Consider the following 25514-nt stretch of genomic DNA (forward strand, 5'->3'; position numbering starts at 1 on the left):
ACACATGCAGCACCGCTGTCAATAGGTTGTTGGATGTTTTATCGTAGTTGTGATTTCATTGTGCTATGAGAGTTCTATCAGTAGTTATGTCAGGAATTTTGTGCACAAATTTTCCGTATTACATCGCAGTCGAAGACGCCTTGTTCGGATCGGTCTCCACATTCATGATGTTCTCAATGGATCAAGAAAACAGTCTTTTTGAGTGTACATGCTGGCAAGTGAGTGCAACATGTTTATGGATTCACTCCGTACGCTGAGGAGAGCAGCATTGATTTATTTTCAGTAACTTATTAAGTTTGCTTAAGTCTACAAAGTATCCAAGCGAACAACAAACAACAGTATTAAAGTGTAGCTGAAATACTGCGTGCGTGTTGTACTTGAACAGGGTCACAATGTACAGACCGTCCTCTGGTGAATACAAAGCAAAGACGAACTAAAACTAGGGGGATGGGTTCAGCTGTCATCAAGCAAAGGCGGGACTCTTCTTTGTTCCCTTTGAGTGTACACAATATGCACATTTAATGCATTTGTGTGGGCTATACCCTTGAACTATAAACCATGAGACTAGCAACATACAAACACAGGAGCGTCCGTGACGGTTCTAATTTATTTCAAGAAGCAGGAACGGCATTGTATACCTGAGTAAAGAAATTGACATTTTTTTGATGTCAGTGTGGCATGGAGGAACAATGTTGAAGGCCATCGCTGCAGCAAGCATACAAATCACAAAACATTGCAGAACATGTCCTCTAGGTTACAAAAAAACGTGGATGTTATTTAAAAAAAAGAGATGTATACCCCTGACCCTGATCACGGTAGTAGAACTAAATTGAAAGGTTGAAGGAATGGCCGCAGCGAAACATCTACAATCTCCTTTGCTGGAGATGAAAATGCCACATATTTTCCACAACAGCTTCACGTTCACAGATGTACGTTGTCCTTCATAGTGACATTCCTCTCTCCACCCCAATTAGGTGTATTATGAGTTTAAAAGAAAAGAGGATAGAGGGTTACAGTTTGTGAAAGGAGTTCTCGAAACGCTCTTGAAGCAAAAAAAACGTAAGTGCCTGAATTGCATGGATAGCTCAAAAGAACATATTAAAACCAACTCCAATGCATTGAGACTGCCGTGACCCTCATCAGGGAGGGAGAACATCCCGATTTACTCCTCCTGCCCTTTGATACGCTGCTCGCTAAAGAGGACCATTGCTCGGCCAACAACATTCATCGTTTCGAAAAGCACTTCGGTTATTGTTTGAGAATTGGAATACTGAGCCAGTGCCCTGTTTGTGCTGCTCTTGACCATATCTCATGATCTCAAGATTTAACTTCTGTGTCCAAGGATGAACTGGGGGGGGGGGGTCAATTGATTTCTTTGCAGGATTGTCGGAAAAAAACACAGAGTTAAAAGATTCTTCGGTCATGTCAATACTTATTATAAGTTTGCACTTTGGAGAAGAGGGTGAGAAAAAGGACATCAACAAAGGGGTGATAGTAAAAAATAAAAGATACAGTAAAGCAAGGTCTGAGTGTTTCCAAGTATGTGCTGTTTTCTCAAACAGTGGTGTGAAAAAAAGAAGTTTAATCAGAGAGCCGTGGAGCAGGTAAAAGGCCTTTTGGAATTGTTTTAGAAAGTGCTTTTAGGAGACAGAGTACAGCCCACATTATCAGAGTCGCAGCCTAACAACTGACGCGCAAAGTGCAGGATCTGGCCAATTTGTGTTTTTTGTAAACGGAATTACATTTAGGATTATCTGTTGCTACATGTTTGCAATATGTTTCTATTTGATCTGTTTGGGTTGAAAAGAAAAAAAACAAATGTAGCTCTTAATTAGCTCTTGAGTAAACACATAAAAGAACTCTTGGATGGCAGGAGCCTGTAAAGGAAAATCATTTAGCCTTTAGGATTGATAGTGGTTACTTATTCTCATATTTCATTATTTTTGATGGTAAAAATAACACAAGATACATTTTTAGCGATTTGAATACAGACCAATGAGTAACTTGTTGACTGAATACCCTCCTTAAATCAGCCCACTCTACAATTGTCCTCTAACCTTGAAGAACAAAATGATGAACATGAAAGGTGGGCATTTTGAGAGATTTTCTCTTTCCTCCAATATGAAAGAGTCTCTTTTATCTAAGAAATAACTAAGGGCTCCCACACAAGGGGCATTTTGGTACAATTTGGTGCACAATACCTTCCCTCAAGGACTATCCTGTGGCGTGCCAGTAACGAGGCCATCTTTAATCAGAACTATTTTGGACCTATTATGGCCATATTGTGTGTATTGCACTACAATAGATTGTGGGAAGAGGGACAATGAAAGCAGCGTTTGAGTACACAGAGGAGAGGAATAAGCAACAGAGAGTGAAGGGTCATTCCATCAGAGAAACTTTCAGCAATTCAGACAACAACACGGAGAGCCTTTTCCAGCTTCAGTAGAGTCAATGCTAACTATAACTATAACTCAGTCAGGAACACTGTCGTCGTAGATATTTATCCATTTATTGCAACAAATGGAAATACAGTTATACTTGGCGCTGGCGGCTCCGCTCTTAAAATGCTCCCTGGATTAGCCAAGCAGCTATCAAGCCAAAACAGTGAGCACCGTGCATAAATCCCCCCGGGTATACAGGAATGAGCCCAAAGTAAGACTTCGAATACCATTACAACCAATCCTATGCGAGATGGACTCAAGCCTGGGGTGGAGGAGGCAAAGCTTTGCCTGCAGCACGGTCTGTAACTGCATTGGTGTAAAAAGGATCAGTGAGGAGAGAAGTCATATTTAAATGGACCGCCTTGAGGTGAAAGTGGGCCGTGATTGGTGTGTGACTGATTAGAAACAATGATTCCATCAGCTGGCTGTTAGCTGGTTACAGCTGGGGGGGGGGGGGGGGGGGTAAGACCTCTGTGTCCTGCATGAACTAACGCGATGCTTCATCTATAAATTCTATAAAGGTACATTATTGTTTAATGCTTTCTACTTTAACTGTCAGAGGGGTTACATGTTACGACAGATACTTTTATTCGTCACACACTTGCAGATATGCGCCTTCAATGGATGACATCTGGGAAGAAGCAGACCGTTATACAGTCCACCTGAGAAAACGCCTTCTCTGTGCTGAAGCTCTGAGGTAGAAAAATTCTCTAATTGCCAGCTGCAATATATTTAATTTAAATATGTTTAATTTAAATTAAACTGGCCTGTTTAGATTCATTATGAACTGAAAATTCTTGACTTGGACATTCAGACATCGGTCAGTGTGATTTACATTTCCCAAGAATAAAATTGTCTCTGACGTCAAGAACATCAGAATACCTGAAGCTGAAATCACAGACCATTCAAGGAGCTCATTTCTCTTCTTTGTTGGTTCTTGTCAGTATAGTGTGTCAAAAAAAGTCAAAAAGTCACAGTATAGTACGTTGAAAAAGTCATGGTATAGTTTGTTGAAAAAAGTCATAGTATAGTATGCCATACAAACGTCATATAAAATGGCACAGTATAGCTTGTCGTACAAATATCACAGAAAATGTCAAAGTACATTATGACATAATAAATCTCATTAAAATGTCAAATCACCAGCCATGCAGAGAAGATGAGACTGAAGATACATTTGGAAAGCCAGAAACTTTGACAAGTCATCAGGAGGCCACTGACCATAAGGTCACCCTATCAATGAACTACAGCAATATACTGTTAAGTGTACTTACAGTCTGATCATATTCTAATGCCTCATCTGCATCTCAACTAAGAAGTGCTTCATATGGGGACTTGGTCGTGATTACAGAACAAAAATAACTTGAGAGGCCAAGACTAAGAGAGTGAGTCAGGAGAGGTGCTGCATATATACAGGTGTTATGTGTATGTGCTGCTGTCTGAATGTAGGCTTGTGTGTCACCTTCCCAGCACAAGTGCCCTAGTCCCTAATGATGGCGGTGTGCAGCGAGCTAACTACCCTCACAGTGGAGCGAGCCCCCAGGCTAGTGCCACATCTCTCCATCAAGGCCTGCCTTCATCCCGCTTTACACTGGGCCCTTTCCAAAGACACACACACACACACACACACAGGGAGAGAGAGCCAATGACAAATAATTCATATTATGGCCTGCCTGAAAGTTTGCCACACTACCTCATTAAGCAGCCTATTGTAACTGGCTGACATTCTCTCAGCATAATAACATTCCTTGGTCGGGTGGTGTTTGAAGTGACATCTCACTAGCGTGAAACAGAAATAAATAAAGAAATAAAAAACACCCAGTTGTGCTATGTTGTTTTTCACCTTCGGAACTCTCAAGGTGATGTAACTTTAGCTACTAGATATCAATAATGGATGCCTGTTGCTTCTTGATATGAATGATAGATATTAATGAAGACACTATGGCTCAATCCAAAACCTACATATTGAGTTTGATCTCCCACTTAGGGCCGCATTGATTTTTCCTCTTAGTTACACAGTCCAGTGCACTGCTTCTGACATACCAACGAACATGAGTCTGTTTGATTTCATCTGCGAAAAATTTACAATGGGCAAAGAGAGAGGCAGGCTGGGTAGATAGGGAGGAGGAGGAGGAATAGCAGCGGATGGAGGGGGGCATTCGGGAAATGGTGTGTATGGCTTGATGAAGGTGAGGAGAGGGGGGTAAGTGAATACGCTCTATTGATGTGCTCCATGTTTGCGCACACAGCAGCAAATGGCAGAATGGCAACAGTGTGGGAGTTTTTTTTTTTTTTCTTTTCTGAGTGGCAATCAGTCAGTTCAGAGGCGATGAGCTCCTGGCGAGCCTACAAGGCATGTGGCTATGGTGCTCTCTGTCCTGGGGGCGAGACGGGGAGAGCTCTGACTTAGCTCTGACTTTTCCGGGGCATCAACGAGGCATGGGAGAGGAAGCTGAAACTTTCTCAGCAAAGTGAAAGGGGGAAACGGTGGTGGAGGTGGGGGAATCATCCAAGTAAGGCAGACTTGAAGTTAAAGCACCGACGAGTACTTCAATCTTCACTTCAGTCTCGACAAGTATGCCAAACATGGATTTTGCATAAACACACAGCACTTCAGAGGCAGACGTAGAGATAAAGATGAAGTTAGTCGAATAACAAAAGGGAAAATGAGAGGAAGATGGAAGGCGAACCCCCGAAAACATGAGGAATGATGGGAGACAACCCCTGCTAAGTTGGATTCTGCGGCTGTCTTCCATCTCCCTCAGCAGATAGCAGGAATGATAGCAGTGCATGTTCCAGCCTCCTGTAATGAAGTCCAGATGCATCAAGTCAGCTCTGCTCCTCATCATCACAGGCTGTGACCTTGGGAAAACTACCTCAGCCGTGTGCTTCTCATATTTACAGAATACTGCAGAGAACCACCAACCACGCTCGCTGCTTAGGGATTAAGAGTAGAAAATTCCACAGTAACAAAGGCCGAATCCAAAATGGCTGCATCTCTGAACCTCTGTTTGTATTCAATTAACGGAGTGGCTTGCATTGTCCTCTCTTTAATAGTTTTCTTTCTGCGTGAAAGGCGATGCTATTGAGCTGACCCCGCTCTCCATGTGTAGTAACACAGAGGACGCTGTCAATGCGGAAGATCTGTGCCTCTTTGTCTGCTCAGCTGCACGAGTCTGCAAGGATGACACTGAGAGGCCAAGGGGACATGAAGGCATTTCAAAGACCAAATATCTTGTTATCAAAATGTTTTCACATGTAACCAAAGTAGCTCGGAACATTGGCTAAGAAAGCTGCACCGTGGTTTAACAATGTGCAGTAAATTAAACTCAAATTACATTATATTATAAGCACAAAAATCCAAATGTACTGTAGTTTCTCTTTCAAATAACGCTTTGTAATTAAACATGAACAGAGTGGCCTTACAGAGAAGCACTTGCTATTGAATTTGAGGAGAAAAAAAAGACAGTGACATAAGGAGAGGTAAGTATTAATGCACTGGGTGCGGACCTGGATGTAAAACCTCAGTCTAATCAATTTAAAGTAGCGGCAGTCTTCCTCTTTTTAGCTGCCAAAGAAAAAACTTGAGTAGTCCTTAAAATAAATTCTTAAATCATTCGACGATAAATATTCCTACGCCCCTTGTGAAATTCAACAATCAGTTTTTCTCTGAATATATGCTTAACAAGATGGTTTCATCCCAAAGCTGACAATGGGAGCAGATCGTGTTTTCTGTACTGGATATTACTTCTTATTACCTCTTTTAGTGATGGGAGATTAGAAAGCACAAGACACACTGATGTGGCTGAGAATAGCAGGTAAAAACATTTCACTGATTTTCCAACTCTTCAGTCAAGTGCAATGTATCAAAACTTCAGTGGCGCGCGCTCACTGTATGAAACAAAAGTGGTGCAAAAGTGGGACGGCTAGTCTCATCGAGTAGACACAATTACAGTGTGGAGGATATGCTGCGAGCATCGCATGTAAGACAAGAGAGCCATTTTAAAGGAGATTAGTGCTGACACCTCCCTGTGTCTCAGCGTGCAGTGATCACACTGCGCCAGCTACTGTGTGTGGGAGGCCTTTTGTCACTTGTACCATTCAAAGTGGGAGAGGGAAACCAAGCGATGGGATGACACCCAGCCGCCTCCGATAGATCAAAACCAAACTAATAAGCCAGGATGCTCAAATTAACAATGAGGGCTCTTGTTTTACTCAGCTGCTTGACTTCCTCAGCTGAGGCACATCAACTACACAGGCACATTTAAATCCATATGAGGACGAGACTTTGGAAATAATGACCGCACTCAGCGTCGTCGGAAAAAAAGAAATTTGGTGGAAAGAAGATAACAAAAGCTCTTTTTTTGTTAACACACCTCCGTGTTCAAATGTAAAGCGGACGTGCGTGGCTCACAATTGCAACAAAAAGTGTAACAGACAACAATCGATAACAAAAGAAGTAGTTCAACCGAGGTCGAGGCATATTAAGAGGCCAGTCATCCACTTAGTGTATACATTGGAGTAAAGCACATGAGGCCCTCCCTTTGCAACAATAATCCATCTCCATTGTTCCCCTGAAGAGGCTTGTTGAAAATTAATTTGGGCTGGTCAACAGTCAATAACATGCTCCCCAGAGACACGCAGTTTAACCCCCCACTGCTCAGCGTATTAGAACACACACACACTCAAATCCACATTCCACTCAGTTGCCTCTCAATAGTGAGAGGAGAGCATTATTGACCAATTTCTGAGCTTAATGTACCTGCATTTCACCCTCCAGGCAATCCACCCTCACCTCCTCCACCCGCTTTTATCGGGTTCTCATGTTCTCGTGTTGTCTTTTATTCATGTTGCACCATTAGACAAAGATGTTCCAGTGTCAGGGAAACAGTGATGTGAGGGTTGTGCTTGGAAAGTTGTCATAGTGAATGAAGACCAACCTCAAAACAAACTAAGAGGTTTGTCTTTATTTAGTCCTTGGTTTGATAGAATACTACAAACATGCTGTTTGTTATCTTCTTTAATTGTACTTTATTGGTATGATCATTCTAAAAAAGGGCTATGTGTTTAAAATCGTTGTCATGATAATAATATTAAGAATATTTATATTTGTATATTAATAAAGGGAAATGTATGCAGAATCAATTTAATGCAGTGAATTGTGTGCAGCAGTAATATGATCAGACAAATCTATTACACGTGCAAACAATACTTCATTTGGTGGGTTTCAATTTGCAAACATTCATTTGGACAGGGATTTTGTAAAATGGTGACAAAATATGATCACACCATCATGATACAATTCCACTCAAACTGGATGAATAACTATATTAAATTATTGCCCTGCCTACTAGTATATTTGACATACCCTGCATATGTATTTATACATTTATTTAAAGTCATTTATTTGAATTATACAAAAGAAAAGCTGACAAAAACAAACATTTCTGAGTTTTCACTATGATCTACACTATTATGCGGTGTGTTTTTCTGAGGACAAATGATCCTTACAGAAATGCAAAGAAAGGAGAGGAAAAAGCAGTGTACTGACCGGTACAACATCACGTTATACTGCTGTATATTCATTTTAGATCACACGAAATACCTGACAATGCTGCTGTCAGCTCTGTGTTTGGCCATTCAACACTGCAGAAAGCGTTTGACGTTACAGTGTTTTCACATCTTTTGCTGGAAAGAGCACCACATATGTTTTAGGGTACTCAGCTATTTTCCATGCTCTCAAGTTCAGTGTTTGCAGACACAGGCATGAGGCAATTCTGCAAGGGAAAAACATAATAGCTCACACTGTCCACTGTGAGTATTTATTTGTCCATAAAGTAGACATTGTGATTCATCCCTAAGGGTCACCGTATAAAGAAAGCATCTCTGTCTAGTGACAGACTGAGGCAACAGCCGCCAGAAGTGTTGCAATTTCCTTGAACAAATTTTGGACACTTACATCAGGACATTTCTTCAACTATTAGCTTTCCCAGGACTGAAAACGCACCCAGATGACTTGACTCCAGACTGCAGATTACAGTTAATGTATATGGATGATGACACGATTAGTGTAAGACTGAATGCTGATAAAGCCTTAGTGGAAAATGAGACGGAAAAAGACCATTCTGTTGTAGAAAAGATTTGTGGATATACATGGGTATGAATTTCCCTTACTTCTCCTTTACTCACAGTACATGTCAGGGCCCTGACATGTAGTATTCTTCAGGGAACTTTTGCACAATAATCCCTTCTTACCTTGTAGAAACAATTAAAAGTGAACTGCAACAGACATTTGGTAAATATCTTTTCACAGTGTGAGGACTTGTTTTGCTCCGTAGCATCTCGACATTGAGGAGGAAAATAAAAGGCTTTTCTCCAACTCACTTGGCGCCAGCTATTCACAACCAATCCAGCGTCCTGGATATATTGATAACAAAACTCTGCTTCTCCAACTCTCACCTCCTCTGAGAGGAAAACTAAAAGCCCCTGAACGTTTGGCGCTGCTGAGATGTGTATACAGGAGCACACATGAGCCATTTTGTCAGAGCAAATGGTGAGGGTTTGGCACTGAGTGAAGACACCAGAGTAGAAGCGTCTGTATTAAAGTTGAGAAAGAGTGAGAGAGAAAAGAGAGAATGGGGCTCAACCCCCCCCACATCAAAGCTTTTCCCTCCAGCGGTGTCTTGTGATATTTATTTATTGAGATGATTTTGCCAGAAACCCAGTGGCCTGGCTGTGCCCCCCCACTCTTTGATATGTTGCTTGGTTCTTAGCTGGCTGTCCTCAGAGAAAGAGGGGTCGGGGGGTCAGCCAAAGAGACCCCCAAGAGGAAAAAACATGGCTCACAGAGTACACCTAGAAACACCACACACCATACCATATACACGCACACACACACACAGCACACCAGATGATGCACGGGGAAAAGAAGAGGGTGGGGGGAGGGGATCAGGCATTGATTATTATTAAAGGGCCAATGATTTGTTTCCTTCACCATTTGGAGGATCACGGTCCACATCTAAATGAATGTCAGATTACAGCGCACTCTTGATTGTCATGTTCAGTCCTTGCACCACAAACCCGCGAAACACCGGAAGAAAACATGCTGAAGTGTTATGAAGCTCAAGAGATTTCTTTTTTCTTTTTCATGAGTGCGTCTAGTGAACAAAGAACACAGGAAAACAGCCTTGGGGTTCATTTCTCTCATTGAAATGTCCATATATGAAACAGGATGACACCTTGGATATGAGATATCCACACAACGATCACTTGTATATCAGTCACATTACAGCAGTTCAGCCGGGACTCTTGTAACCAGATGAAGTGTCCTTTATGGGCAACAAATGGTCACGTGCTGCTCCGAGAGCTAAGATTAGCAGCTGTGGAGAGCCAAGAAGGACGACCCTGATCCAGTAAGCCCAGGTGGAAGCCATTTGTTAGCACCATGTCGTTCGCAGTGTGAAATAACCTGGGGATGGGGTGGCATGTTTAAGCCAAATAGTTTCCATGGAACAGTAAAGCGCTGGACTGGAAAGAGGTGTGGAAACATCGGCTTGAATTGACATGCCATGCTCAGTTTTTCTGCTGTCACATTTGAGGCATCTCAGGATGCACTTGTAGGAAAGAAATGCATGCAAACAATACAGTACAAATCTGACGACAGTGGAACCCATGCATACTGATGTTCTTTATCATTTGTTTTGGCAGTCACTAACTCTGAGTAAGTGAGGAGGGCCCCTGTCGATGGGCCCCTGTGTCAAAGCTGTCCACAGAGAATTCCCAAAGTGGGGCGGGGAGCCACTCCTCACTGCACCGCAGGTTGTAATTTCAGCCACAGGGGAGGGCATGCTCATCTTTTTTGCGTGACAGATCTCCAACATAATGCATTGTCAAATAATTCTTAATATGGCGAGTGTGACACGATGGCCGAATTCTCAATATTCAGATTTGCTCTGGCTCATAAACTCAGCCGCCACCGCGTGCCATCGGCCCATCACTCAAGACATCTCCACCCCCAAACCCTCCTCCTCCTCCTCCTCCTCCAACTCTTCCTCACCTGTCAGCGCATTTGAATATGAGGTGGCGCTTGGATGGCTTCCACAAAATAACCCTCTGGGAGAACAAGGCCTGGCAGAGACGTTTTACATGTGTAGGTATTTTGATTGAGGAATATGCACATAGCTCTCCTGTGCCAATGGATGTGACAACCCCTCTCACTCCAGTCAGAGGTCTTCTCCAGGTTTATTTACACATTATAAGGTTTATCTCATCGTCTTGTGAAACAAAAAAGTCAAGGCTGTTACAAATCAATTGGAATATTTGCCTCTAATGTAGACACTCATTGTTTGAACAGGCTTTTACAGAATTCCCTGGCAAACAAGGTGGCTAGAAATGAAAGGCTCGACAATGTTTGCTTTAGTTTGATGACGAGAACAAACACCGACAGAAAATATCAAGGACTGACAATCACTGCCCATCTTTCTCAGTCGCCCCTTCAATAAGTCTCCATTTAACACCCCCTATAATTGAACTTGTGTAAACAATAATCCATCTAAAAGCAGAAGGGCCATTTAACACAGAGTGATCGTCTGTGTATGAGGGTAAACAAACAGAGTGCTACTGGATCTGTCATGGCTTGGACTCCTCTAGATAAAGATAGATGTGGGAGTGGGAAGGAGGGAGGGGGGGCCGAGGGACTGGGACAAGGCAGTAAAGAGCCGCGTCAACTGCTCTCCCTCCTCATGCATTAAATTCAAAGGAGTCTGGTGTGCAAAACTCCCACTGATCAATTGTAGGCAAAAGGGAGTGGAGGAAGGGAGGGGGCCCAACTCTGGTTTGGCATACGTGATCAGCACATTGGGCCAAATGATGTCATCCATCAGGATGGACACTGCAATTTGCCATCTATTTCCTCATCAATCAAACTTGAGTGTTCTTACAAGGGGGTGGGATACGTGTATATGTATGTGTGTGTGTGTGTGTGTGTGTGTGTGTGCGCGCATCCATGTCTGGCTTCGAGTGACAGAGAGCATTGGCAATCTCCAGACCTTACCTGAAGGGCATTAAGTGGCATCAACAGAGTGCAGCAATCCGTGTCACTGCTCTTTTATCCATAACTAAGATTTATAATCAGTTTAATTTGAATTAAACAGGATAGATACAATAAATCAGTGATTTTATTTACTGCAAATCATTTTTTTGTGAAATATACTATTCCAGTTTAATTCCCCTCTGAATTCATGATATAATTTAAACCCTGCTCGAGTAGACTTTTGGGTTTTATCTTTTTTTTCCAAACTGCCTATATGGTCCCTGCTCTCTCTCCTGCTGCCCTGCTATCAGTGACTTCAGAGCATTCAGCTGTTGAGTTGGTTTGAACTGAATGCGCCTTTGGCTCTTGTGTATACTGTATCTCATATAAGATCCTCTAACTGACCACTAGATGCGATCCTGCTGAATTCACCAAAGAGCTCCTTAATACATTTAGTCCGAACTTTTTTTAATCTAATATCAACAGCTACTTAGCCACTGGCACATTTTCATACACTTTTAAACATAAAGTATTTTAACTGCTCTCAAAAAAGCCGATTCAGAATCCTGTTAGTCTCAGCATCTACTGGAAGCTTCAATCTTAAAATACAATTTTATTGGAATTAGCTACCATGAAACCAGTAACTTCAGCAGACACAGTGGGAAAAATACAGTATATATGTGTGTGTTAAGTAATCTCTTCATAAACTGGATTGCAGGATATGCGGTATGAAGCTAATCTGTATCGGTTTCTCTTTAGAATAAATATTTGATTTGATAAAAGGAGGGTGTCTTCATGTGTGAATAAGACCGAGACCCTTTCGGTCATTCCAAAGTCTAGACTGAAGGTCAAGTGTGTTTAAAGGATGTGCCTGAGGAGATCAGCGCTAGGATCACCTTTGCCCGCTGGCTTATAACTGAACGACGCTGATGATGGCGGAAAGACGCCCGCTGGGAATCCCAGAATCCAGAAATCGAATAATACTGAACATCAAAGGCAAATACATTCTTTAATTCAGTGATTATACTTCAACTGTTGGTATTGGAACTCAATACTCGTTTTGTTTACTTGTAATACTTGGTTTACAATACATTTTAAATCATTTTATTCAAACAAAGTTCTTGTACAGCTGCTTGTGTTTAACATTTGGCAACATTGGCTTATGTGAAAAAAAGTGTTTATGTTTTGTATTTTCTTTCTGTACTAAAACTTGGAAATACTATAGTATTGACATTAGTATATGTACATTTAAAATATCTTTGTTCCTTTTTTTTCCGTCCTTCTGCATAGTATTAGTACGACTCTGACTTTTACTATTGTCGTCATTGCTACGACTGCTAATAATCCATTTATCTGCAATCTCACGACCATTATGTGACCTAGCAGTTCAGAAAAAAACACCACTCTCTCCCTCATCACTGTCCTCTTCTTACATTGTTGAGATAATGGTCTCCTCCCCTCTGGGGGGGGGGGGGGGGGGAGAGCGACCGGTCTTCTCTGGGACTGGAGAAGATCAAGTTCACCTCATTATTAACCTACACACCCCCTCTGACCTCTGCAGCACCCACCCACCAGGCAGCAACATGTGCATCTCATTGTGGGAGGAGGACTCATTGGCCTCCTTTCTACCCCCGGCCTCCTCTGGCTGACTCGTGTGGAGAACCAGAGCTGATTTATGGGCCTAACGGATTGCTCCCAAGTGACACGGATGCTTTGCAAAATGTGATGCATGACTATGGGTTTGGACAAGTGCTTTTTGCATGATTGCTGAACAGGCAGAGTTAGTTATTCAAGCTGTATTTATTCAGGAAATCGCATTGAGATCAAGATCTCTTTCGCAATAGAGACTGAGAACAAATTATATATGCAGAAGATCCCAACAAGGTTATTAATATGAACAACCACCACACACATGGCTAAGTAAACTATTCACAAATATTATAATATATATAATTAAAGAATAGTAAGGCTTTAAAGGCTCTCAGGGGAATTAGTGTCTTCTGAACTCAACAAAGGATGTTGAATATCTCTGCAGCTTCAAAAGCAAAGCCTTTTAAATATAGACACAGGAACGCTGATGACCGTTCAACCCGTTCATACAACTCACAGTGGTGAGTGCGATAGTTATCTTGTATAATGAATCAAATGGCACTGTGGTAGACAGCGTCCAGTGGTTTAAGGGTAATGGCAGCAGCATGGGCATCCAGGGTATCTCCATAATCCAATCCAGACAGTACGGTGAACGGTATAATAGCTTCTCTGTTTTCAAAAAGAAAAACAAGCTCTTTGTCAATCTAAGAATCACATTTAAATGTAAAATGTTTGAGCAAGATGTAACCGAATTCCCAAGTATTTATTATGTTGTATCATTTTAAAGCATGGATTGGTTTAGGAACATTAGCCCTTGTGAAATGTATGTAAAATGAAACAGGGAGGTTCATCAGCAGACTGTAATCTGGGGAGGGAATCGTTTGCGGTGGGGCTGGTGGCACACAAGATGGTATCATCAGCATAAAAATGAGCAGCAGTGCTGAGTATAAATGATGTACAGTGGAAATAGCAGTGGGCTTAATATCAATTCTTGAAGGACACATTTATCAACCATTTGGAGGCTTTATTCAAAACACTTTGATCTCTATCAGAGAGGTAGGATTTGAACTAGTCAGCAGAAAAGAAAGCAGCTCATCTAACAAAATGTTGTGAAGGAAGGATCTGATAATAAATGACAGGAAGTTGATTATCTCCCCCGACACAGATATCCAGAGCAACATAATCACATTTCTTACACAATTGTTGAGTAGATATACAGTGAAACAGTTCTTTGTTTCATAAATGATCACACCCCCTCCTTTGCTTTTACTTTCACATCCTAATGAACGGTAAGGCATTCCAGCAAGGCCCAATGTGTGTTTGCACGATGGAATGAAATTGTGTCACTTGGGGTTAACCGATCAAGTGAGTGCAAATCAGCTATTATAACGTTTAAGCTCATTTGATCCAGAATTTCATGGGATTGTACACAGACATGGAGCACATCCACCTTGACAAACTTACCGGTGAGGGCAATAAAGCACTTTAAAGTAACATTAAAGTCTGTGCTTTCTATTCTAAATATACTGGATGATCATGCAACATGCTACATTTGGACACAATCAGCATCCAAGGTCCCCACTTTTACTTTTGCTTATTTTTGAATGTTACATTTGAAAAAAACAACAACAACAGAAGAAGAAGCAGAAAGTGTTTTAATGTGGACTGTACTGGGTTGGGCTTGTTAAACTCAGACATGCTTAGTGTCGGAGCACAGAGACACAAAACAGAAGGACAGAGGGCCGACAGACAAAGAATAAATATGCAAAAAGAACAAAAAGTAGAGGCGCTGTACAAAACACACACACACACACACACACACACACACACACACACACACACACAACAGATCCTCTCTTTCTCTCTTTTTCACTCTCTTTGTCATCCAGCCTCAGTGCTAGCGAGAGTGCTGGCATCCACTAGTGCTGGGAGATGTTCTAAGACCTCTTCTTACTTTGTGCCAGCTCTGCTATACCCTAGTGGGTGTGCGTTTAAGTTTCCCCATCTGCTTCTGTTCACATTATCTAGCTCCAGGGCAGGCACCTTGTCTAAAATACACACATGCACACACACATGCACTCGCGCACAGACACACACACACTCACTCAGAGTTTCATCTTTGTGCTGATGACGCAATTTTACAGTTGTGTGAAGCCCACACACACAGCATGGCAGGGGTGTTATTTTATCTTTACCTTCCTTTTCTTTTTCGACAGAACAGGCGAAATCAAGAGGAAGTGCTGGCCTCTGGAGAGTGGAGGCCGCTAACTTCCTCTGAGCGTTGTGATCACGGGCTTCTCATCCCTGGAGGTTAAATCAGCGGCGGTGCTCAGAGGACTTAGGGGAGCAAACATCACTAGCAGTTCTGCTGTGATTGAGGGGCCAAATTTGCATCAGAGTTCTCCTGTTTTTGAAATACCTCCTCAATCAAATCATCGTCTCCCGCGTTGGGTTATGACTTTCGAGGTACGGGCGAGCAAAATGAAAGCTAAACAAGCCTCTTTAAGAACACAGATTATGATATGAGAAAATAAAGGCTGTAAGTAATATATGAGAATGAAGGTGATTTGCCATGTCACGCTATTAAATCAATATAGCAGCTATGTAGCTGAGGAAGGGTGAAAGAGATTGAGAAAGAGGCTGCCATTGTCTATTCCCCCCATGTGATGTGGCTATGTTCTCTCTTTCTCTGCTATGACTGGTGCCATAAAAAGCAGATTGAGCTGTCCGCTCAAGGGGTCAGAGGTCAAACTCATCCTGTCAGAAGCAGGCTGGTGGTCAGCCGCAGGGAGGGGTTAGGGGGCTGTGACCTGTTGATTGTCTGAGGTATGATGGACTTGGGAGGTGGTCAGGGGGAGGCTGCAGTGTGCGGCCGCCCATGAACTATGAAGAAAATCAGTGGCGACAAGAGGTGACTCGGGTTGGCTGGGCAATTCTGTCACCACCTGACTCTCTTTCCTAAAACTGTGGAGGAAAAGAGACGGTTGAAAAGGAGAAAGAAAGGGAAAAAACATGTCCAGCAGGGGGCTGTTCTTCTAAGAATATTTCTGTTCAAAGTCTTAGTCAGACATCACTCAGAGTTATTTGAAAACGCATCAGTGGAAGCTAAAAATAAAAGCACCATGAGGTACCTGGCACAATCACACAAAGCTATTATGTAACAAACTCAAATTCATGAAATGCCCTGGACCATTTTTGGAAGCAACAAATTTATGCATGAAATCTATTTCTACCTCTGCTAATGAAACCTCAAGGGGTAAGGTCCAACAGGCCTACGAGCACAGCAGCGTCTGAAATGACACCTTCTTTACTGTATATCTGTGTGACGACCCTGGCAGCCATGCAGCGCCGTCAAACAAACGATTATTTCCCATTTAAAAAGAAGTGCCTTCACGTTCTTAGTTTTCATGTTTCTTTCAGTTCCTCGGAAAACCTCTTCTGGGCCCCCATGTTTAATGGCAAGTGTTGTGTGTATGCCTGTCTGAATGCCTCCCCCTCTCCCTTATTGCTTTATGTTTGCTTATCTGTTTGCCTTTACTTATTCATATCTGCGTTTTGAGCGCTCCTTTCTTGCCTCTTGATATTTGTCAATATGGGCTTGACCTCAGCGGGCCAAGTCTCTCCTCTGAAGTGAGAGCCTGCGATAGCCTTGAAAACAGACCTTTAAATTAAACGAGGGAGAACACAGATTGTTGTATAATTCATCTGGACCCCCTGCCGAGGATCCTCTGTGCCGTCGTGTTACTGTCTAGATTAGAATTTCCTTTTGTTGCCGCCTGTTTGTGTAATACACAATGTTGATCCTGCCAGGGCCCAGTAAATTACCTCTTTAAACATTCATTTGCCTTAACCAAGAGGAAGGGGGAGAGGGAGCGGAAGGGGAGAAAGGAAAAAAACCTCTTGATTTCACATACAATGAATAAGTTAATAAAAAGATTTTTCCCTCTCCTGTGCACGCATTTTTTCCCCCCCCCCACACTTGAAATCATCCTTACCAAATCAAAAAGTAAGAGAGAGAGGGAGGACGGGAGGCAGGAAGAAAGAAAGACAGAGAACTAGAGTGAGACAGAGAATGTCTGCGTATGCAGAAGTACAACAACAAGAAGAAAGAGGAGAGGAGTGAAGCCGATTGGAGAGGAGAGGGGAAGCAAGAGAGAGAGAGAGAGAGAAAGAGAGAAAGAGCCCGATGAGCTCTTGGAATGATGTGCCTCATAGTCCCCGCTTGCATATCCCAAAATACCTGGTGCTGGAAATGTGAAAGCCAGGCGCACGACGGACGCCATTCCCCAGAGAGGCTCCACTGGTATCATTAGCGAGGGAAACGGCGGGCTCAAGTGGCGTACAAACTTCAGCAAAACGTCAAGCGAGAGAAATGTGCACGCATTGCGCCTCTTTTTTCTCCCCTCTTTCCCCCTTTTTCTCACTCTCCCTCTCTCTTTTTTCTTGCTTTGTGTTGTGTTTCAGACACGACACCACTCTTCTACCAAATTAATATTTCTCAAAATAAAAGCCAAGACAACTTTAAACTAGCGAGGGAAGAAAAGAGAGACGGGGCAGAGAGAGAGAGGGAGAATTTGGTTCAGTTTGCACGCTTTCCTGTGAAGTCGAGTCTCTGTCTTCCTGCTCACCTGATTTTGAGGTCTGTGGTTTTGTCTCGTCTCCGTCTTGGAGTCAGCTCCATCTAACTGATGAGGTCGTCACAACTGCTTATGAATGCCAAATGAGGGAACACAGCAAGCATCCGCGCCTGTAGAGGGACATTTACACACAGTTTGTATCGTAAGCAAAAATCCTCCTCGACCTGGACAAAAGTATTGTCACATCACCGGACTGTTCTGCCATTTTAAGAACAAATTGAACAACAAAAACAGCATCATGTGCCAACCTAGCCTGAGGTATAAACCTCCACTTTCAGAGGCACTAACTTAGCAGATAACCATTTAATAGTGAGAAATAAAAGTGTTGTTCTGTCACGTGAAATGTTTTACGCATACCAAGACATTCAGAACAGTTGAGTCACATACAGTTGCTTCTTAAATGAGGTCCTGGTGGCTTATTTCTCGCAGAGCCGTTGGGATGGCACGGCTACAGTCCACAACTGTAATCAAGAGGGACAAGCGAACGCCCTTTGACGATTGGCTGGTGAGTGGAGCCAAATAAGTCTTTTCTACATGGTGCAGTCTGTCGCAGGCGTAATTACAAGTTAGATCTAAATAACCAAACAGCTGCTGCCTGACCGCCCCTTCAGGAGCTGTTTGGTGTCTGCTGCTGGAGATGTCTGCCCCGCTTTGCTGCAGCATTCAAGCACAATCACAGAAGAGTGCACACAGATCTATATAGAATGCACTATACACACACAGCACAGCAACTAACCCTGTTATCATACAAGACCTCAAATGCACTGCATACTTCCTAATAACAACTCTAGTATGGGGATAAACATAACGCATACATTCAGACGTGCCACGTATCATTTTAGCTGTGACGGCCTATAGACGTGAAGGAGAGGGTTTTTCTGACTGAGGAGGTAGAAGACGGCACAAATACGCAGAATTGTTGAGCAAACTAACAATTAGCCTTTTATTTTAATTGGAACATTTGAAAGTGAATCAGTGGGCCACTGAGGCTAACCGAAAGTACGGAGCGGTGCTAAATTTGGAGTGTGTAGGACCATTTTCACCACTTCTATTTTAAAAAGAGGGACAGAGAAATGTAGAAGTCAGGAGAGATGGGAAGGGAACTGTACTGTACTCTACGATACATACAGAATCCAATGGAGCACTCCTCTGCCACCTCAACAAGACATATCTGTGGTACGCCGCTACAAAACCAGACAAGACACGAAACATCTGCCTCCCTCTGCGGAAAATTACAGGTGGTGGACAATTTAATCTGTGCGCTGTCTACTTCAATGCCTTTGTGGCCAGCGGATGACATGGGTTAGATGGTCATTAACAGCTGCCACTGTTTAAATTGGCGCGATGCTTAAATAGCTGGAATCCAGGGTAATAAATTATGTCAACATGCTACTGGATAATGTCATGTCCAATTTAATCTGCTCGGAAACATGAGATGAAAAGCGCACATTTCTGTATAAAACTCTGACAGCCTTGTTTTTTGTTGCAACAATACCACTAATTTATCAGAGAACTGCTCTGACATTAATCTTTGTATATTTTGTGATAGGGGAATTACATAAATGACTTGGGTTAGGGGGGATTATGATTGGTTTTGGTTAGATTTTGCTCATATTTCTGCTGAGCAACATGTCGACAAACCAGTCAGGTGAAGTTGTTTTAATTGACGGATATTTTGGTACAAATAAGTAGCCTCTAAACTCACAATTCAATACACTATCGTCAGTCTTTGAATGACAAAACCACTGTAATTATAACCACATTTTCAAGGGAAATAATGCAGTACCAATTTGAGTTAGTAGTGTAAAATTAGCAAGAAATGAATTAGTATAATTCTATAACAACTAAACCCTGCTGCCAAACATCAATTAGCAAACCTCCAGTTAATCAGATTTGGGAATCGACAGTCTGCTGTGTCATGTTCACTCAAATGCATTTCAGAGCAAACAATTAATATAATCACATCCCTGAAAATACCCACGCTTTTGTCATCGTCAACTGCAGCTAGCAGGAAAGCTATAAGATGTAACCAATCACAGCTGTCGGAGGAGAGGAGACACTGTAAAGAAAGCTACTGCTGCTCAGTTAATTCAGATGCTTTCTGGTAGAAGTTGCTGGAAACTTTCTTTCGGGAAATGCAGACACGACAGATGTGAATTCTTGATGCTGCTGTCATCCAAAATGTGCTGATAATTGGCTTGTTGGCAGGAGCTGGCGAAAAAAGTGGACATTTGGTATGATTATGTCAATGGTACAGGATCTGATCACATTGAGACTTTATAATGGCTTCTAGTGGCTAATGTTGAATCCTATCTTTTCCAGCAGACTGACCAAATATGTGAGAATCTAAGGAGAGCAATGGTAGATATGTGTTTATTTGTGTCAAACGGCTGTTTTGAGAATTAATTTCTTCCCTTACATGTTTTACTTTTTGGCCTCTGAGATACAACTGTATTTTGTATCATGCAGGTATGGTCATAATTTCATGAATAACTACAGCAAAATCTTAATGCTAAGATTGTCCAACAGCAAAGACAACCTACAAGTGATGGGGGAATGGCTTGATTTAGGAAACCAACGAGACAAGAATAAAGCAATAAACTCACAACTCTCAGTCAAACAGTACATTTCCAATCAATAGAAACATTGTCTTCTTTTGTGTCTCAACCATGTTGGACAAATAGCAAAGCGAATGGTGTGAATCCAGTGAGCAAGTTCAAGTGTTAGTGAGTTCAAAGGTTGTTCCCCTTTTTCAAACTGTGTTACATTGTCCCCTGCAGAAAGACATGCCATTGATAGTGGCTCTGGAGCAGCTAATGTGCTGATAACACATTACATTTGAAGGTTTCAGTGCTTTGAAACACCGGAGGGATGAGGTGTGGGAATCCAATCCATTAGATAAAGCCAACAGTAATAGGTATCCCATATCAAAGGGATATAGTTTAAACTGCAGGGGCTTTGGATGCGTTCATTGCTATTTATTGTTTTAAGAGGAGCTTTATGCACAGGAGGTGATATCAACACACTAACAAAACCCTTTCAACACCATTGGGCTTTGCGTGACATCAAATGTGTCTATTAACCAACCTTTTGACAAGCCAAGGTGATTCATCTCTATGTGCGTGTGTGTGTGTGTGTGTGTGTGTGGATGTTTTCGTTCCAGATAGTGATTTTAATGTAGCCTAACAACAAACCAAACTGAACATTAACTATTTTAACTATACCCTTCAGAAGTGATTTTCAAAGTGGCTTTTTTCTTTCAAACTGTTCCCAAAATTCTACTTTTCCTCTCCAGCGGAGCAGAATAAAAACAATAACAACAATAAAAAAAATTGAATTTTAACACCTAAAACAATCGTAAAAGACAAAACCTATTTCCTTCCCTTCAGAAGCATGGATTTGGTATTGGCTTACTACAATAAACTGTTAAGAGTGAATCTCTTTGTGTGTGGCTTTGAGCGCGCAGCAAAAAAAAAAAAAAAAAGAATTAACCATCATGCGCTGACAGCTCACCAGATTCCTGAAGCCTGGCGGCTAAACCCAATGCCATTCTGAAAAACGAGAGGCCCCAGAATCAAAGTCCCCCTTCAGCTCAATCACTCTGGCTGCCTCTCCCAAACACTAATAATCACTTTCCTCCCTTCCTTTTTTCTCCCTTGTGTGAAACATCACGTTGCCTTTGATTGGGCTGTTTAAATTATTAGCACACCACCTCGGCAGAGACGGCTGGCAGTGGCGCCGGGGAGAAGGGGAGCGCGAGCCTCCTGCTGAGAGCGCCTAGATGCACGATGTAGAGATGAGGCTCGGACCCCCTGTCACATCACAAGAAGATGGCGTCCAATAAACACTCACAATGGCCACATCTCTCCCGCACAGTTTGTCTCGCTTACCTACATGCTTTCACTTAGTATTTGTTCCCTGGAGGGTTGTTTTATGAAGGGGAGCTGGAGAGGGGAGGTTGTTCTGATTTGGAAGATGTCACCTAAATGCGGTTTTGTTTTTGTTGTGCGGCTACTGGTGTGATGCAAATCTGGGTGCAGGTATGGTGTTACATCTCGAGACTGAGAAGTTTATTTCAATGTCGGTCCATGAAATAGAGAGAACAGACCAAAAAAGAAAGAAAGAGAGAAGTAGTCCCTGTACACGATCTGACACAAGACCACAGTACAACATGAGGACATTTTTCAAGGAGCTGATTCTACCCAGAATCCACTTACCAACACATTGAGTGACAATACCTTCATACAATAAGTCTTTGTAGCAAAAGAAATGCAGCCTTGATCCTTGGCTACTTTAGAAAGGATGTCCTTAAGGGGTGGATTGTGGTGACCGTTGGTATTCAGTGGCCCCAGTTCCTCCGGGCAGACTGCAAAAATACAAGTGAGCGGACAGTTGGAACAAGCAGAATATGGAGATAAAGCCAAAGTCAGATTTTTTTCTTTTTCACGTTGAGGACACGACTTCTGGTCTCGGTGCTCAGAGACTTAAATGAATAGCATGGAGAGAGACTTTGATGTGACAATCCTTCCCAAGTTAATTTGTCTTCAGTCACAAGAGGTCAGGGCTTTCGTTGTGCAATCAGTAGATTGACAAAAACACTAAAAAAAAGTTTTCTGAATAATGTCTCGTTTTGATTTGCAGGTGGATTAGTGACCTAAAGGATAGACTGTAAGTTACGGTCCATAAAGACAACACATCTGAAAGAGCCTGCTGTTATATGAAATATCACCGATCAAATTCTTTACTTTGCTCTTAGTCCTGGATACACTCGTCACATGCACACAGACAGGGAGTATCATCTGCCAAAGAGAAAGTAATACCTGACAAATACATATACATTTTTGCTTTTGTTGGATTTTTTAGCTTTCATGTTTATTAAGAGTAATTCAAATACATTACAAAGTACAATTTTTGAATATTTCCCAATTTAGGCTACACCTAAATACATTTCATTTAAAAACTTTGAAAAGATATATACAGTATAAAACATTATAGACCGCCCTATGTAATGCCTCATGTTCATCAAATTTCAAAAACAATTCAGCTATGATTTACACAATGCTGCATAATAGTTCTACTTAAAATTTCCAAATGGAAAGAGATTTTTCTTCTAAAAGCTATATCACATAAATTGTATAAACTTCATATATTCACACTTTTATCCTTTCCTACTCCTGTAAGCCAGAGTGAATGTAAAAGTATGCTTCTCAGCTTAACGCATTGATCACATGCTGTAATAGCATACAATATATGTATCTGAATGACTCTGTTTGCATTTTAGTTTATTATTGCACAATCAAAAATAAAAAAGGCCCTTTTAAGAATAATAAAGGGCTTGCATGTCAATGCATTTGTATCTATACAATTGCAGCCATGTGATCATGAGGCGTATCTGCATTCTTGCAGTTTAACAATCATTTCCAAGGCTGTCGGGGCAGTTTCTTGCAGTTGGTTTGCGAGCAGGCAAAGAAAGCCTCCCCTCCATGTTCTGGTGAGTGAAGCAGAGCTGTTTAAAAAGAGCGGCCTGTTCCTTGTGCTCTTCTGCCACCCGGTGGCCACTGGGGAGAACAGAGACACATCTCCAAAGAGGCTTCGCCTTGAGAGGTTGATCAGCCCTCATCCCGCATCAAAATATCATGATTGCATCTTAGGAGATTCTTTGCCATCAGCCCGGAAGGCAAAAAAAATAAATCCCTCTCAACTCTCTCTTCTTCACATCCCTCTGCCTTCCCTTCTCTTTACGTCTTTGTCAGTGGCATGACAGCTGATACCTCTTTAATGACTGAGACAATTAACTTTCTTGCGGGTGGAAAATAAGAAATAAAGAGGTTTGCAGGGGGGGCTGGGGTGGGACTTTTAAAGACAGAAAAGGAAGCTATGTCTGTTTACCCACGTCATCATTAAAGTGACGGCCAACACTAGCCCAATGGGCTCATCTGCATAATTGAATAGAGTTAAGAGTTGCACCAAAGCCTGTGCTTTCTGGCTGTGTGTGGACTCTGGAGACTCAGTTTCTTCCTCTTGGTACAAACGTCATCATTAGACCTCCTTAGCCCAGCGCATAACAAAGAGTTAGCTCATTACTGACAAAAATATCTTTGCTAATGTCCCCTCGCTTTCCCCGATTCTCTTCTAATCTCTCTTGGCACAAATGACTTCAGTTTCATGATGATAACATGGGGGAGAAGGGGGGGGGAACGTGCACAGAGGAACTGGAAGAGAAAAGAAACAGCTTTGGTGACATGGCCACACTGTGTACAGAGATAGGCATGCCAAAATACAGAGGGAATAAAAAGAAATGAAAGAGCTTTCTTCCTGGCAATATTCCTGCCAACATCTGTCACAGGCAACGCTTGGTGTGCGAAGGTGTGTCTGTGCGCTATACAGTATGTGCCATCCGTGTGAATGGCTGTGTACTCGCTTCTGAATGTTGAGGAATACATATTCATGTTGTGCAAGAGAGCGTGTATATCTGTGTACAAATCCAGCGAATGTGTGTTTATGTGAATCCATTTGATTGTCTGAGGGAGCGTGCATTCACACACATGAGTACTTACGTTTTTATATGTGCATCTAAAGCCTCCTCTCCTCATTTCCTGCACATCTTGCATGGGTGTGCGTGTGAAAGAGCGCAGTTGTATGTGTATGCAAGCGTGTGCGAGGCCTCACTTGCATACATCCGCATACATCCAAAGCTTCCTCATTTACCCCATATTTGTAGGTGTGTGCGTAGGGTTTTGCGCGTGTTGATGTGTGTGTCTGCACACTCTGGCATGCCATTAAGATGAGCAATGACAGCTGTAGCCTCTTCACACTGCAGCCCTCCTTTCTGCCTCTAGAAATGTGCCTCCTGCTTGTCATGGAGGAGCTTGGCCTCTCACTATCATATATCAAACTGCTGAATAGAGGTGGAAATATTTTACTCAAGTACAATCATTGCAACTTCAGTAAGTGGCCCTTTCTAGAGCCGTCGCAAAGCCGACTGCAGTGAGAGCTGAATGACATGATAGAGAAGTGCTTTTAAAATGAATCATCGGGAGGTAAAGGATCAGAAAAAAGTTTGTGTTACACTCAAAATATGCTCTCAAAACCAATAACAAGATGTGAAATAACTAGTTAATTTATACCTCAGGTCTTGAGTGTGTTTCATAGACACTGGATAAGAGGGGAATGAGGTATGTCAGGCTGATGCTTCACAGTAATTGCCCAAAAGGAAAGCTAAAGCCACTGGTGGATGAGAAGAGAGGACACATTGCCGGTCTTTTTTTCTGGCACATTCATGAAAAATGTGAGCAAAGGAAAAGCATGAAGATTAGTGTAATCTCGGGAGGGAACGTAAGAGATACAAATGTTAGATAGATCACATTTTTATTTATTGGTCTGTTTAATTTGAGGTAAGAAAAAAAAAACAGTGAGAATGAAATTGACCTTCGTCAATTAAACGACATCCGCAAAAGCCAATGCTCGTAAATAAAAAACAAAGAATGAATTCCATTTAGCAGTGAAACGTTGGGAAATGACAATAACAGCAAGGACGATAGGAAAAACATCATACATTTGAAGGCAGTAAATTTTCAAACCTTAGAAAAGTGTGTTTTCCATATTCTATCACAAACACAAGTGCTTCAAAGTCTGCCTTGGAAAGTGTTATAACAGAGGTCTGCAGGAGTGATGATGTACTGTCGGACCTCCACTGATGTCATTACTGATCTCATCAAATACTGCAGGCCACATTAGTTTTGGTAGCTGAAGTGCTGATGGTCAAGGTCAAGATTGACTTTCTAATAATTTAATATAATTGCATGGGTGCATTCC

This window comes from Anarrhichthys ocellatus, unplaced genomic scaffold (genome assembly GCF_004355925.1).
Source record: "Anarrhichthys ocellatus isolate YVR2014 unplaced genomic scaffold, GSC_Weel_1.0 scaffold4, whole genome shotgun sequence".
NCBI classification, from domain to species: Eukaryota; Metazoa; Chordata; class Actinopteri; order Perciformes; family Anarhichadidae; genus Anarrhichthys; species Anarrhichthys ocellatus.